Here is a 14,054-nt window from a genome sequence, read left to right as displayed (position 1 = left end):
CAATCAGTTTGACTCCTATCACCTATACACAACTGAAAAGATAAAGAATGCAACTGCGTACTACCAGGACTCACTTTGGTCGTATTTGTTAACAGAAGTAAAACTGAGTTATAGCTTGTCTCTATTTTGGTTCCTTTTTTAAAAATCCAGATGTTTGTCTGCTTAGGTGAAATTCCTGGACGCCTTAATACAAGACTGAAAGAAATCAATACTTTTTTGGGCTGAAATGTTTGAGTTTATGCATGTGAATTGTCAAATACTTAGAAATTTTTTTCTAATTTGAAACTTAATAAACTGCACAGTGGAAACAGATATGACTGGTTTTTTTGAATGTATTATATAATTATTCAAACAGAATGTTTTCCCTGCAAACACCTGTAGTTAATTATCGATAATCAATTAAAACCATAATTAAAAGCATCCTATTTGAACAAAATGCTGTTAATCAAAACACTTTCAAATACTCAGATTGGTGAGAAATTATTTCCAAAGTTCTGTATCTGCAGTTATCTAGTTTTTCCAGTCACTAATATAAATGATTCCTATGAATACAAATTCCAGACAATTCTGTCCTCCTCTGTTGGGAGAGGAAAGAGTCTGGAATTGCAGCAGATGTTTTTCTCTTAAACAGAGAATAAAATACAGAGGTGAGATCATGTGCATCTTTTCTGACATTATTACCCCCAAAATTCGTGGATTTCCTAAGCATTTTTGTTACAAATGAAGTAATTTTCACAGTGCTTCTGGACTACGCTTTCCGTTCCCGAACCTTGCAGAATTTTCAAGTATACAGCCTAATATAGCTGGCTTCTGAAGTAGGATTAGTTCTTTTGAAATAGATTAAAGGAGCAATTCACTTTTTAAATTTTAATGCTTTGCTAACATCTTACAGATACCTGCTTCCGAGTGCTTCACTTAGAAGCACTCTGATGGGAATTCTTCTGTGAGTTTGGAAATTCTATTAAGTATGGAAACTTCATGTCAAGAAATATAGACTTAAAACTTATGCAAGATAGATGCTCAGTGGCCAAGTGTTTCAAGGACACTTGCAGATCTAGGGGGGAGAAGTTCTGGGATGCTGGTCTAAAGATGTGCTGAGTCAACTGATTGCTATACTATTCAAAAGGTTATAAGTTGTTTATGCGGTTCTTGCTCTTATGTACATGAACTGTAAAAATACCAACATTTTTTGTCATGTCTGTTTGAGGATGCTTTTAAGCTAGTGGCTCTGATAAGCTGCTTAAAACATATATTGCACAGATTGATAAGATCTTTCTTGAGTGTTACAGGAATGCTACTACAACCATGATAGTCAGGTTATAGCACTTGTTCATAAATGTTTGCAGTATTACCTGCAGAAGTCTGGCCAGAGGGGCTAATTTTTCTATGGTTACATGAAAATAATTTGACTGTGTTAAGTGAGTGCTGAGTGAGCTGAGTGCTCAGTAAATAAGTAAATAGTGGATGTTCCTGAAATGGGATGTTGGAAACAATCTTCCAAAATCTGACATGTAATCCATCTAGTGACATTTGGTATGCTGAAAAACCAGCATTAGATGGCTAAGGTGATGAATTTTGAACACAGCTGCTGCTCATGGACTTTGGAAGTAGTAGAGCCGTTGTAAAATGCACTGGAATTGCAGTCATTATGCATACAACACAAGAGAAGAGCCACTTCTGTACCAGTGGTCTCAATATCCTTCCTGTAGTTGTGCTTTTTGACACGGTAGTGCCTCATCCTTCCAACCTACTATCATGGCATGCAAGGTCATGCCTCTGGCATAGGAGCTCCATATCAGATCTTACTGCATCACTCCTTAATCTGGACCTCTCTTGCTTCTTTCCTGCAGGAAGTTTGTGGGAGTGGATGCAACCTCTTTGCAGGTTGATTGGAACCAGCCAGTTTTCCAAGACAGCACTGGTGAGAAAAGCGGTGCTGGCTCCTATCCTTCCCTTGCTTTGCTCAATGTAGTATTTCCTTGGGAGACAACCAAAGAAGTTAGCTTCCTGCATGTGGTATACACATCACCAAGTACCAATGCAAGCTTAAGACAACTTGTGGAGGAAGGAGGTTAGGTTCCAGGTTGGCTGAATGAATCTCTGTGAATAAGAGGTGAGAATGAGCAATTTTGTTGTTAAAATTATCCCATTATACAGCATACGCTGATTTTTTTTTCTCGTTTCTCCTACTATGTGACCTTGTATCCGAACATAAGGCAAATCAACACAGACACTGGCCTCACTGTTCCCATTTGAAACAGCCTGTCTGTTTTTCAACAACTTGCCCTCAAGTAATTTTTCAAAACAGGCTTAGCTGAAGATGCGTGTTTACTGTCATACTCAATAGCTTTGTCGGAAAGATGAATTGTAGCTGACTGACAGCTCTGACATCTTATTTCTGAGACTGTATATGGCCATACAGTGTTACAGAGATCTAGACCACTGGAGACAGTATTGCAGCAAAGTTGTTTGGAGAGGTCACAAACTTCCTCTGCAAAGGAGCCCGTGTGCAGGGAGCGTCCCCTTGCTCAGACAGCAATATGTAACGCCGTGCCTCGCATGGATCCACGTTAGGTGTGTTTCAGGAGCAGGGAGGCCATGGAGATAGGTGGAATGACCACAGTGTGATTGCTTGCCGCTTCTCAGCACTCCTGAGAAGCTGACTGCAAGACACAGCAGCAGAGGCTGCTGTCGTGCTCTGGCTTTGCTTGGGAGGTGGGAAGTGCCGTGCTGTGCTGGGAGGTCCTGATCCTTAGGCATGCGTGAGGGTGGTAGTTCGGCCTACATGCACAACATCCTCCAGGCTATGGGAAGAGAGCAGTGTTGGGGGATGTGTACATTTGAAGAACTAGGACTAACCTTCAGTTTAGTCACAGCTAGTAACCCCAGACCCCACAATATCAAGAGCCCTAAAATAGCACAAGTGCAACAGTGATACAGACATGTTTCCCTTCCCTTTTTTCCTTTTCCAAGCTTAACTGTCACCCAGGGCTATACAGAACCACCAGGTGCCAACCATCTGTTTTACTTCCAGCACATTTTATTTATTAATTTTTTTCCTGCTAGCAATGTAATTTTCCCCATATTTCTTTGCCATTTGCATTGTATATTGTAGAAAGCAATCACGAACATAAAATTTTAGTTAAACAATATAAAAAAACCAAAGTCAAGTTTTTTATTAAATGCACTATAAAACTTTCTACATTTATTGCAGAGAGCAGTGACACATACATAATTTGTTCCTGAATAAGCTATTTTGTAAAACGCTGGTATTTCAGTCACCTGAGCAGCATACTAAATTGAATGCTTCTGTTCTGTGCTTTAGGACAGGGGGTACGTACCGGCTGTCACGAGACTTCTGAGCAGGCCAATGGAATGTATACAATAATTGTGTATAGTGACCCCAAAATTTTAAAGCTTGTGAAACAGAACAGACTGTACCCTTGGCTGGCATCTCCCACAGGCTCTTCTGCCTCTTGCTATGACCCAGTCTGGCCTGTAGCATGCATGCTGTGATCTGCAAGGGCCCGTGTAACAAACTCTGCCTTGCTCAGGCCGTTAACGTCGTGGCTTAAAAGCATGTAAGGGAAGTGGGATATGGGTGAAGGGCTGGCTTCTGGCTATGAGTTTTCTGCACCATGGTTTCCAGGCCAGTCCATGCCTTGGAGTCAGCATGTGGCAGTCTATACAGTATGTCTGTGCAGCACTTCTTCCTATGATTTGTCTTTCTCAAATGCCTTCGAAGAGCAGGACGCATTTTTTCTTTTCCCTTCAGAGATCCTAGGGTACACTGGCAGGAGCCAGGGTATCTCTCCATTGTATTTTTGTGCTTGGGACTTAAGACACTGACACCCTCTCTTACGGGGAATGCCTGCAAACCTGGTCTAGAGCCAGAGGTCATCAGCACGGTGTGATGCAGGACAGGATATTGAAAGCAAAGAAGTGTGAGGAGACATGTCCTTACATCCTCCTTACTTTTGGGGAAGGGTGGTTTTAAGATCTGTAGGGCAGGGAATGAGAACAACATAATGTGTCATCAAATGTGATATGATCAAATTTTATCCCTGGCGAGAGATGGTGTTGCATTATGGTCTGAATCAAATGATTCATGTCATCATGCAGTCAGGCTAGAGGCATAGACCGACCATCACTGGTAAACAAAAAGAAAAGAGTATTCCAGATTGTTAGAAGGTATCAGATGGTCATCTCAGAAGGTCATCTAAAAGCCACCAGGGCATAGGACAGGGTGGAACAACTTTCTTCCTCCACTGCAGAAGACACTGAAATGGGACATCTGTGAGGAGTCACACATCCTTCCTCAGCACAGACACAAGGTCTCCATGAGAGATGGAGTCTCACATGGACTCCATGACAGACTGAAGTCTGTCAAGTCTGGGCAGACTGGATGCTGTCCTGTTTTCAGCTTTCAACAGAAGTCTTTCCAGATTACTTGTGACCTACTGGCAATGGTGTTACCCTCAAAAATACCGAGCTCTGCCTTTCTCGGTTGGCCCCTGCCAAGATAGCCATCTTCACTTGCAGCTCAGGCAAGTGACCTCATGCTTGTCCATCCTGGCTTTAACTCCTTAATTCAGGAGCTGTTTGCAGCACTAGCAGGATCTAGCACATTTCACATGGCTTGGCTTGTGTGAGAGCCAGATTCAGACTTAGTCAATTCCAAGGTAGTTCTGGGAAGGTCTTGGACTCATTTTTGTGTGGTTTTTGCACAAAATGAACAGTCTGTTCTGTTGTTCCCATTCCCTCTGCACTTAACTGTTGCCTGGCAAAATGGGCATAGTCCACAGAGTCTGCTCAGTGCTAAAGTCACCTTGAAAGAAAACATCATGTCCCACTTCTTCAGGGTGCTCTGTCTTCATTGCGGCATCACCTACAGGATCCCAAGAAGAAAAGAGTTTGGAACTGGGCTAACAAGGAATGCTGAAGAAGAAATGCAGTCCAAGAGGTATGGGTATGTGAGAAGAAATGAGCTTGTGGTATGCCATCAGAGACAGTCCCTTTACCAGCCCCAGTTCTGCCAAGACTATTGATGTGCCTCATGGCATGGTCTGCAGCATTTTTGCTCTCTCCCAGAACGTGAGCATTATGCTGGAAAGGTTGTTACATGAGCATTTTGCAGATACATCTACCATGGAAGAATATGAAGATTGGGCAGGCAACAGATCCTGTTTTAGTAGCACTATTCTGCCACAACTATCTCAAAATGGATAAACAGGAGCAACACAGGTGACCGATGGCATGAACTGATGATTACAGATGTTCTCAGCCTGAATATCCTGAAAGGATATTCTCCTTTGCCTTGGTCAGCATGGTCAGTTGAGCGAGAAGATACATTCCAAGAGCAATCCATGCAATATGAGCATTTGCAAGCTCAGTAGCCAGATGTTTCTTGGAAAGTGGACTTTCCGTGGAGGAAGACTCTCATAAATCAGCCTGGGGATGGGGGTAAGCCAGGAGGGAGTTAGGTGCGAGGCAGCAGGCAGAAAGAGGTGAAGAGGTGCCTTATGCTGGCTCCTATTCCCTGAGTTCTTCTAAAAGGGACATAAAGCCATCCCCTGGTGACCCAAACTTCCGCCCTCTGTCTTTCTGATGCGGTCTGAAGTAGTCAGCACTTGGACTGGAAATGGAGCACTTCTGTGGGGGTTGTTCATGGTCATAGTCTCTGTAGCCGGTGCCCACCATGTCAGCAACTTTGGCCTGAAGGAGAACAGTGGGAGCAGGGTGGGAAGAGCAGACTGAGAGCTAGGGCAAAGCCAAGCAGCCGGGGCAAAGCCAAGCAGCGCCTGTGTGCTGCATACAGTGTCCAAAACCCCCCACTTTTCTTAGCCTTTTCTCTACCTGTGTCGTGTATGCTGCCTGGCTCTGGCAAATGCTGCCTCTCTTGCCTTTCCAGCTGTGGCTGCTGCGCAGGTCTCCGCTGGTCGGTGGGGAAGGGAGGAAAGCTGATGCCAGCACAGCCATATGGCAGCTAAGAGGATTGGGGCCGGCAGGCCATCCAAGGCTCAACTCTTGCTGACCCTTGCAAGCCTGCTGGCTTGAGCAGGCAAAAGGAGAGGAGGTGTGCAGCTCGTGGCAGCCATCTGTGGGTCTCTGCTCTTCACTTGGGAGGGAGGGAGGGAGCAGGATGAGGAAGGCTATTGCCCTGCTGTATAGTCCTCCCCGGGGTGAGCTGGGTGTCAGGCTCTTCATGGCATGGTTTGGTAATTCTCCTTGCAGGCACTGTTGGTGGCATGGGAGCGCACTCGGGCTGATGAAGGAAGGGTCTGGGATGACTGCTTGTGTCCAAGAGATTCTGAAGAAGCACAGCTTTTAAGAGAGTGGACAGGCAGTCCTGTGACATCCGGTGGTACAGGCTCTGCCCTGCTGCTGTTGGGTGTGGACTGGTGGCCTTGGCCCCTCTGGAGGGGGCTGTGTCAGCATAAGCATTTGAATTTGCATTGAAAAAACCATTCAGACGGGTTAGCATAGACTTTCCCAATGGCTCTCCAAGGCCACGGTAGTGTGGACAAGGTATGGGGCATGGTAGCAATTCAAATATTTCTTTGGGTACCTAAGCCCTCGTTTGAGAACTGCTGCTCTGGATGATTCTGCTTTTCATGGGCTTTTCATGCAGGGTCCAGCACATCCTGTGATGGAGTCAAAGCTCCACACTCGTGAGTCGAAGGAAGAGGGAGGCGATTTCTATGTCATCTCTGAATACCTAATCTTTGCTGCCAGAGACAACTCATCCCTGGGGCTCACAGATAGGCATTTAGAAAATGCTTTTATTTTTTGACTGAGTGGACCAGATTGCACCTAGTGCACATCATTTTGCAAAATGGTCCCCAAGGAGGGTAGCTCATCTACCTTCCAGTTGCAAAAATTGAAGCACTATGATACATTTATGTAGGCAGTATACTTTTTCCGGAATAAGGTATTTACAGATAAGTGCACTTAAAGTAAGTGGGTTTGTTAAGCAGCATTGCCTGACTCTTTGCTCATTGTTATCTATAGATTGCATGGGAAGTGTTTTCACTGAAGTGGAAAACAAGTCAATACATTTGCCTAATCCATCCTTTAATGTAAAAGCAGGCACATGCACTGCTGGTATTTAAAGTTATTTACCAATTAAAGGTTAAGAAATGCAAGTTTGCAGCATGTCACTTGATTTGGAGGCTGCACAGTACAGCCATATTGGACCAAGAACTTGTTACAGAGATTCAAGAATAAAAGAGCTTCCATGTTTTGAATCAGTCTGTCCCCCCTAACGCTGATAGCATTACAAGTAATCCCTAAGCAAGGTTCTCCCCCTCGTATGCTACGGAGAGGTTGTCCTCCAATCTGAAAAAGAGACTGGAGTAGGTCCCAACACAATCAAGACTATTTATGCAGCATTTTATACCTTCCTTCAGCTGTCATCTTCTCCCCCAAGTTTATAGCAGTAGGACTTTAAAAACACTCAAATAACTGTATTTTGGTTTTGGCAGGTATGGTGAAGACTAACAGAGAGATACTTCACATCAGCTTTTCTTCCCCTTTCTACTCGCACATGGACACACAAATGCTAGGGTTGAGTAGATTTCACATAGAGTAAAGAGCTGCTTCTGTACCCAGAAAGACAACTTTCTGGCTAATGAAGAGGTGATCTGATGCCTCTACCGTTTGGAAGACAGCATAGAAAGATACATATTAGTGCATGAAGTGGCAGAATGTATATCAGTTATAGATGAAAAGGATTTCTTGGCATCTGTTGGACAATATGTAAGTGTATTCTTCAAAAAATAGCTAAAATGAGACCTTTAGGAAAACAGTGATTCATTTTCAGTCCCTAGAGAGGAGTAAACTGCGTTTTGAAGACTTATGCTTTACCTTTATTTTCAAACCTTTAACCCAAATCCACACACTAGGTTTTGATCCATGCACAACCCCAAACGCACACGCAGCTACTTTGATTGGATGTACAAGTGTACATCCATTTACTTTACATGTAATTGTACATGCAGATGGCTAGTTGGCTACCTGCCTATTTGAATAAGGTCAAAATTAATCAGATTTTTAGAAGGATAGGTCATCAGTCACAAGGAAGAAAGAGCCCAACATGTCCTTTCTTCTGTAGAGATCAATGCAGATTAACTGTAAGTATTTCTGCTGTATTCGTGGTGTATGGAGGTCTGTTAGTGCTCCACAAAGAACCTATCGAGGGTCCAGGTAAATTTCAATACTTATTATACACTGTGCCACAAAATTCAGCTTCCAGATCTGATTAATTAAGAGCCACTCCACATCTGACAGCCTTCAGTACGCGCCGTCTTGGATCAAAGTCCCATTCCTCGGCACTCCAAAGCTCAGCTCCCAAACTGTCACTCTGCCTAGTTCCTTGGTGCTTGGTATCAGCAGATAGAAGATGCCTTGAGCATCCTGGGGCTGCGTGTTAATCTGAAGCATTAAGACACCTTTCATGTTTCTACAACCTCGGCTTCCACACTGAGTGAACGAAAACAGTTTTATCATGCACCTGTTTATCAGCCAGTTTATTCCCTTGTGCTATAAAGAAAACTCCACCGGTTTGCTGGAGGACCTCCTGAGGAGTGAAGAAATGGCTTGGTCAAAAAGTAAGTTTTACTCACCATACAAAACTGCATCATCTTTGAGAACGGTGAATTGCTGGCACTGTAAAGCAAGTCTGCCGTGAAATGAAATGGAAGAAAATATGTTTTTATTCTAAACTACTCAGGAGGGCTGTCTTCTATTTCCAGGACCTGAGAGCTTGATTTTGTTAGTTTCGCTTGTGAGGAAGTCAGATATTGCAGGCAGCGAGCCTTTTAACCTTTTCATTTCCTCAGGTCCCACCTCTTTGACTCTACACAGTCTTCCTTGCACTCTCAGATTTTCTCAGTGTTTATGGCCCAACCTGTATTGAACTTCTGAAACCTTATGAATTGTGAGTTTCAACCTTGGGGTTTAGCAGCTGTCTCTTGTAAATGCGCTAAATGAAAAAGAAAAGGATAGAACATAAAATCTCTGTGTTTGGGGATACTTTTTAGTTAATACAGTGATGCTTTAATACGTGCCCAACACCCAGAAGTGCTTTGTGTTTTGCCCACAAACATCAGCAAATGCACATAACCTATTTTAGGTATCAGCTGCTAATATACTCGGTCTATTTATTGGGTAATTTAGGAAGTAAAGGTAGTTTATCTGCAAAAAGTTAAGGTTAGCATATCCATTCAGGCTTGGAGGTAGACAAGGCGTAAGTATTTTTGTTCATTGGAAGAATGAACTCACCTAACATGTTCTTAACCTTCTTTAACTTCTCAAATTCTCTTCATTCTCATTTCTCCTATAACTAGAGAGTCCTAAAGCCGTTTTTCATGCATTTGGCAAAACACTATTACATGCTTCATTTGCATCAATTACACAAAAATCAGAGCTGAATGGCCTGTAAGTGAAGGTAGAATGGTACCTTTAATGCTTCAAGAAAGCAACATTTAATAAAGACTACTCTGAAAGATCTATAGTGCTAGAACCAACCATTCTTTCTGAAAACGTTTTGTTTTGGAAATATAGGAATGAAGAAAGTGCATGGAATATATTTATGACTTATATTTTAAAGGTACTGCTAAAGAGATTAGCAATTAATCCTATACACATTTGCAATTTCATTACTTAAAAACTTCCTTTAGAGTATTTGTTTGAAGTCAAATTATAGTAAGGTCTCTGAAGCCCTTTTTGCCTTTGTGTTTGTATGATTATCAGGAAATATTTTGCAGGTGGGTTTATAGCTCTCTGTGAAAAAGGCAAATTAAAGGAATTGGGGAACGAGGAAGGCTTTATTGAGGGGAGGGATTATCATTCAAAAGGACTTTGTTTTTCTAAGAATTTTCTTACTGGTGTGTATTAATTGGTTTTCACTGAGAATAAAGTCAAAGCTGTCACACTACCTTACATGTATCAAAACAAAGTTCAAAGTTGTAGTTCAGTCTATGTTGAACTAAGCATGAAAGAGGGAAACACTAACAAAATAATGCTGCAGGAGTTGAACTGTTGGAAAACTGATTCCTAATTAAATCTAACATAACTGTCAAAATAACCGTGCGGTACGGTTATTATTTATCCTGCATTTGAAAAATGAGACTCAGAAGTCACATGTAAGAGGTCTGAGCATGAGGCTTTCTCAATTTACTGAAACTATAAACTAATAAATCAATGTCTTTAAAACAAGAGATGAAAATTGAGGGAACAGCAAGAGATATTTTCACACTGCACAGAACAAAATGTATTGATATTTGTAGTGGATAGTTTTAATTACATTTAATTGTTGTACTTTAAGTCTTTAACAGAGGATTTTTAATGGGTACAGTAAAATTTTTGCCATTAGTTTTTAATGCAATAAAATTCAATGCCTGATGCCAAGTTGTTATGAATCAGTGAAACACCACTGAAGTCATGGAGTCACAGATACACTGTTTGAGGCTCAAGTCCCTTATTTTGCATCAAGTGCAGCCAATCTGTTCTATTAGACAGTGTAAACAGCAAAACACGCTGTGTAAAACCTTGAAGCGCGGGAATGGCACCTTTCGGGGAGGAGAATTGGAGGTCATCATTGCTGGCTGAGATTTGCTGGTCTAGGGGCTAATGAAAACTGACAGATTACTCCTCGGGAAAAAAATATCTCCTCACAAAAATAACAACCATGCAAATTAATATGATACGCAAAGGGGGTGAAGATTTATGTGACTGTTTCCCTCATCCCTTTCATCTGGCTTGCTTTTTTTGTGCTGTTGCCTAATGATGCTCATTTGTCCGCTTCACTCACTGCTGCCTGCCCTTCCTCCGCTGCCACTCCTGTATGCAGGGCTCCACTAGCGCTGGGGCACACGGGGCTGCACCTTCCTGGCCTCTCATTCTCGATCCCCGCTGATTTTTCTTTTGGTGGCGGTTGAGCTGTTGCAGCTGAGAAAGCTCTTCTGCCCAGCCCTTCACGCCACCTCTCTGCCAGAGCTGATCTCCTCAGGTGAGGAGTAGGGTGGTAGGACGGGCGGCAGCCCTGCGCTGCAACCGCTGCAGATCATGGCCTCGGCATTGCGTTCAACGGAATGGGTGGCGGTTTAAGTTAGCATACAAGGCTGTGAGGTGGCTGAGCCACGGGTGAACTGTTTTACTGCCTCCTCGGCTAGCCTCTGGCTGCCAGGCTTAAACCCCACAGAAACAATGAGGCAGAGCCGGGCTGCTGAGGCTTCAGCCCAAGTCCATGGAGATCAGCGGGAAGATTCCTACTGCTTTTAATGAAAATAGGACATTGGCTTTAGATTATCCACTAGACTCAATTCTGCTGTGACATTTACAAAGCATAAGGAGATCCACTTGAGCAAAACATGAGTCAAGTCCTCATTTCTGTCCCACCATATTGCACATAAAACTCTGCTGAGAAATGATGCGATTACCTTTCTCTACTTCCATCTTCCTTCTTACAGTCCTTCCCTATCTTCTCCGCTCTGCTGCATCTGAAATGAGATTCAGGCTGCTTAGAATAGAGTCCCTGGCTTTCCATTCAGAGTGCAAGATGTTAGCCTTTTTGAATGTTGTGAGACGATAAATGTGTCACGGAAAATGTGTTTTCTGCACTTAACTGGAAAGTAATTAATCCTAGAGCTTTTTCCTTCCTTCTGGGAATGGTACTATCAGCTACTTCCTGAGGATGAGAGGCAATCGGCAACAGCCTACTTGATGAAGTGAGATGGATGGTGGATTTCTCTGAAGATACTGCTGTTGAGCAGGGTCTGTTTGAGAAAAGAATGAAGCAGAAGGGAGGGAAAGGGAGGAGAACCAAGGAAAACCAGGCCATTGTCCCTTTGTCCCTCAAAGGCAGGGTTCACGGACACCTCACCCCGAATGTTGTTCCAAAGTGGTTGGTTAATATCTGCTGTCATATCTGCTCTCAGTCTAAAGCAGCAGAACATAGGTAAAAAATACATGTGCAGGTATACACACACACACACATGTATACACACACACATATATATAGTATGATAGCTGATGAACTTTTTATTTAAATATATGATATAATGTATTAATGAGCTTCAGCCTGAAGTTTGAGCTTTTCACAGCACAGTGTGAAGGGCTGTTGTGGTGAAAAACAGCAGCATTAGATAACTTGCTAAATTCCTTACTCAAGTATGGGATAACTATTACAAATAAGTGCTCATTTATTTTCATTTCTCTAGATTCATGGCTTGTATTTTGCAAATGGTGTTTTCTGCTTTGTGTTTAGCAAATAAGCACTTCTATTTGCTTTCACCTTAGCCTGCCGTGAGATAAATCTATTTTTAAGGCCACTTTCAAATGTCAAGCCATTCCTTCCCTGCATATGTTACCACATATTTTAGAATCATAGAATCATTAAGGTTGGAAAAGACCTCTAAGATCATCAAGTCCAACCGTCAACCCAACACCACCATGCCCACTAAACCATGTCCCTAAGCGCCTCATCTACACATCTTTTAAATACTTCCAGGGATGGTGACTCCACCACTTCCCTGGGCAGCCTATTCCAAGGCCTGACCACTCTTTCAGTGAAGAAGTTTTTCCTAATGTCCAATCTAAACCTCCCTTGGCGCAACTTGAGGCCATTTCCTCTCGTCCTATTGCTTGTTGCTTGGGAGAAGAGACCAACCCCCACCTCGCTACAACCTCCTTTCAGGTAGTTGTAGAGTGCGATGAGGTCTCCGCTCAGCCTCCTCTTCTCCAGGCTAAACAGCCCCAGTTCCCTCAGCCGCTCCTCATAAGACTTGTTCTCTAGACCCTTCACCAGCTTCGTTGCCCTTCTCTGGACACGCTCCAGCACCTCAGTGTCCTTCTTGTAGCGAGGGGCCCAGCAGGAGATTGGGAAATCTAACACCTTGACTCTCCAGAGCATTGCTCCAGGTTGGGGAGTGTTTTAAGAGTGATGGACGTGTTTTCATATTAGGTTGGTTTGAAAATTACTGGTGTGGGAGTCCAAGAGGTAGATGTGTCTTCCTGTGACCGGTGGAGTGCAGGGAAGGTCGCTGGCCTATAGCAGGGTGTGAGGCATGCATGTAAAGTGCAAGAGTTTTCAAGGTATTATGGCAATCACATTATTAGATGTTTGAGGAGGCTTGTGAAATCTGCTATTGAATAGACTTGAAGAGTTTGTCCATGTTCACAGAAGATTTGGTAATGTGAAAAATATTTTAAGCAAATGTTGCCACAGTCTGCAGTAAAGACCTCCAAACTCTTCTGTGGACTTGTGTCCGCTCTCTTTGCAAAGACTTCTGTTAAATACTGAGTGGGTGAGAAAAAACCCAACCTACCAGTCCACAGAAAGAAGCTCTTATTCATTAATCTCACTGAATCAATTTTTTTTTGTCATAGAAACAGAAACATTAACAATCTACATGTGTGGAATATCGTTTGCCTGGGTCCTTGGCAGGTCTACCTCAAGGAAAAAGACTTCAGAATCTGCAGATTACAAAACCAAAATGTGCATAAATTGGACATGCTTTTTACAATCGAACCATCATTTGGTTTTGGAAGTTTCAGCAACTCAGCATACAGCTGTTATTTATACCTTTGGGATTGTTATCTGACAGTCCCTTGAGTGTTATCCACTTGATTCAGTCTCTTTTTCAACAAGTGATGATCCTTTTAACATACACACAACATGGAGTTGATATAGCCAAGAAGAATTCTTTTCTGTCTGTTGGAGAAACTTCTTTTCATTGGCACCGAGAAACATTTGCGTCCTGCTGTGTTTATTAAACTGCTGGCCTAGACATTGCTGAAATAGATAGCTTTGGGGTAACAAGGGGAGATGTGTGTACCAAAGATATTTTTTACCACTCAATTGCTCTAGCTGAGGTTACATGTAGAGACAGCGGATCAAAGAACACTCAGCAGATATTGTTTTGCAGTCACAAATGAAATTTGCTTTGTAAGTCAATGGACTGCTAGTTTTATTGTTTTGGTTTTTTTTCTTTTCTACTCTCTATTAGAAGCTGAATATTTAAAAAATGTAATCATAGAATCATAGAATCATT

The sequence above is a fragment of the Fulmarus glacialis genome, unplaced genomic scaffold (genome assembly GCF_000690835.1).
Source record: "Fulmarus glacialis isolate BGI_N327 unplaced genomic scaffold, ASM69083v1 scaffold627, whole genome shotgun sequence".
Classification (NCBI taxonomy): Eukaryota; Metazoa; Chordata; class Aves; order Procellariiformes; family Procellariidae; genus Fulmarus; species Fulmarus glacialis.
Note: the sequence above shows the minus strand (reverse complement) of the source record.